Below are 3168 nucleotides of genomic sequence, written 5' to 3' on the forward strand. Positions count from 1 at the left end.
AAACTCAAACCTAAGAATGATACCAGAGAATTGGATAGATCTCTCTATACATTTTCTTTCCATTCAATTCAAAACTAATGATTCTAATGCTTATTGTCACAAATGTTATCATCTCAAACCCTCAAAGTAGATAACATTAATCTGGGAAATGTGCTGTCATTCCTTTGTAAACCACCCAGCCAAGAATTAATTTGGTTTTGGTCAAATATAAGAGACGTTGGGGAATCCAAGTGCCTATGAAGGGGGTTTCTGCATGAGGAGTATCTTTCATGAATTGGGATTCTAATAGGTGATACCTACATTATACCCTACTGCAGTTGATGAGCATCCACAGCTCTTAGAAGTATATTAAATAGTAATGTTAACAAAGGGCAGACTTTTAATAACTGAATAACAGCTACAAGCGAAGCCTCATAGGAAAAAAAAAACTAGCCTGGCCATAGAGATAACAAGAATGCATAGAATAAATGTAGCAAGGGTTTTTTGAAAAGTGAAATAAAAACTCTGGAGAAAAAATGTTGGGGGAGGAAAAAAGCATTTATGAAGCACTTACTATGTGTCGGGCATCATGCTAAACACTTTACAAATATTATATACTGTTATTTGAGCTCATAATAACCCTGTAAGATAGGTGTTATTATCATCATTTTATGATTGAAGAGACAGAGACAGACAGAGATTAAGTAATTTACTCAGGGTTTTACACCTAGGAAGGTTCTGAGACTGAATTTGAACTCATTCCATACTCATAATTCCATACTCAACACTTTATCTACTGAACCATCTTTCTGCCTTAGGAAAAGAATAAACATTCTGGAAGATGACAGCCATACAATCAACAAATAGTAGACTCTCTAAAAAACAATTCAATGACTTCAAAAAAAGGCAAGAATAATTATCAAGAGCTTGTTTTATATATATATATATATATATATATATATATATATATGTATATCATTCTGCTATGTTACAAATAGAAAAGCAAGATGACCCCTGCTCTTATATAAGAAATATTAAAACAAAAATTGAAAAATGAAAAAAATTATAGGGGTCTCTAATTGTCAAAAACAAATGACCTTGGAAAAAAAAGTTTGGTAGAATTAACCTAGAAATCATTAAGATTCCTGAAAACCATGATCAAATAAAAGAGCTGGATAATATCATGTTTATATAATCCATAAAATTGTCCAAATCTACCAGAAACAGAGAGGGAAATAAAAATAAAATGCCTCAACCTGCCACTTTCTGAAATAAAGGAATTTTTTTTAATCACAGGAATTTAATTATCAAAATCCAGAATTTCCAAGCAAAGAAAAAAAAATAATGCAAGCAGATGGAAAGAAAAAACAAAGGAATTGGAATCAGGGTTACCCAAAATTATTTTTCAACTACGTAAAATAAAGAAAAATGTTGAAAATTCCAAATGGTAAAAGATAAAGGCTAATACCCAAGAATGATTTATCTTAAAAATTGAGCATAATCATAAAGGGAGAAATGGACTTTTCAACAAAATATGAGAATTTCAAGTCTTATTAATGAAAGATCACAGAGCAGAAACTTTAAAAAGAAAATAAAGACTAAGAAATACTATAAGATAAATATATTTAACCACAAAAAGGACTAAATGTTGAGTGTTTACATTCCAATAGAGAGAGAAGAGACAAGGGTGCCTTTAGAACTTCACTGACTCTAAGGGTTGCAGGAGGTGTTCATCAAAAATAGATGAACATGGGGCTTGGAAGTGATTTTGGTTCTTTTTTAGTTTTAAGAAAGGAAAGGAAATAAATAGAAAAAACAAACTAGGGATGAAAAAAATTTAAATAAAGGGGACAGGAATTTACTATTGCTCATAGTTAGGACATTCATGAAAAAGACATAAAAATGTAAAGAATGAGGTTCAGAGAATATTCATATTATGAACCTCACTCTTATATTATAGTTAAAGGAAGATTGAACACTTGTATGTATATACACAATACATTTGGTGTAGAAATATATTAAATTCCATGACATAATGCAAAGTGAAATGAGTTTAACCAAGAGAATGTTGTGTACAGTATCAAGGAATAACTGTGAATGAATAACTGTGAGTTACTCAGAGTTCTATGAACATTCCAATCAACTCTGAAGGACTCATGAAGGAAAATGCTATTCACCTCCAGATAAAGAACTGATATATAAAAGTATGTATTAAATGGTCTCACTTATATAGATTAGCTTTCTCTAATGCAGGGTTAGGAGAAAGAGAAGGAGAGAACTCAGAACTTTAAATGTAACAAAAAATAAACAAAGAAAAATGAATTAATTAAAAAAAAGAAACAGAGAGGGAAAGGAAAATGGGAGGGTGGGTTATGAAGGAAGGCAGAATTCGAGAAAGAATAGATAAAAGAAAAAATGAACTTCAATTTCAGAGGGTATATTGTTAAGGAGAACTAAGGGGAAATAATGGCTAAGCAGAGAGGAAAGAGGAGGAGGGATAGAAGGTAGAAGATCATTTGATTAATAGTATTGATCAGATTCCTTCTCTTTCTTCACCTCCCTCTTTGTAAAGAGGGCATTAGGGGAGAAGTATAAAAAATTAGGCTGTGATGGAGAAAAATATACTATTAATGATCATATCCATGATCATGAATAGGATAATACACTTGATCTTAGCCAAAAGGCTGAGAAGCGATCATGAATGGGATAAACTTATACATAACATGGAATAGCATAAGAAGTTAAAGAGACAGATAGAACCTTAGATAAGTTAAATATGATAGATATTTAGAGAGAACACAAACACCTGCATAAGGCTAACAGTTGATCTAAACCTAAGCATACTCATAATACAAACATTTTCTGGTGGGACAACAATGATTTAGAGAGCATAAATATTCTACAAAAATCTTACTTTAACACTCATCCTACTACAGAGGCAATTCTGAATCCTTGAGGAGTTGTGGCATTGGAACAAAAGTTCCTTTGAGTATGGAAAGACTTGGTTTTGGAAAGGCATAGTTTAGGCAACAGATTGTCCCTGCTACCTAAGGATGAATCTAGCTAAATATGGACCTCTAATTTAATTGAAAACCTAGCTAATATTTATATGGTGCTTTAAGGATTGTTAAGTACTTTACAATTTTTATCTCATTTGATTCTCACAACTACCATGGAAAGTAGGTATTA

The 3168-nt window shown here is 31.6% G+C and overlaps 1 non-coding gene across 1 annotated transcript; it reads right to left on the bottom strand.

The window, feature by feature from the left end:
• Nucleotides 1-2478: 2478 nt before the first annotated feature.
• On the bottom strand, nucleotides 2479-2675 carry LOC130456722 (U2 spliceosomal RNA). Its single transcript, XR_008915767.1, has one exon. It is a non-coding gene; the product is annotated as a U2 spliceosomal RNA (small nuclear RNA).
• Nucleotides 2676-3168: the final 493 nt, after the last annotated feature.

The sequence above is a fragment of the Monodelphis domestica genome, chromosome 1 (genome assembly GCF_027887165.1).
Source record: "Monodelphis domestica isolate mMonDom1 chromosome 1, mMonDom1.pri, whole genome shotgun sequence".
Classification (NCBI taxonomy): Eukaryota; Metazoa; Chordata; class Mammalia; order Didelphimorphia; family Didelphidae; genus Monodelphis; species Monodelphis domestica.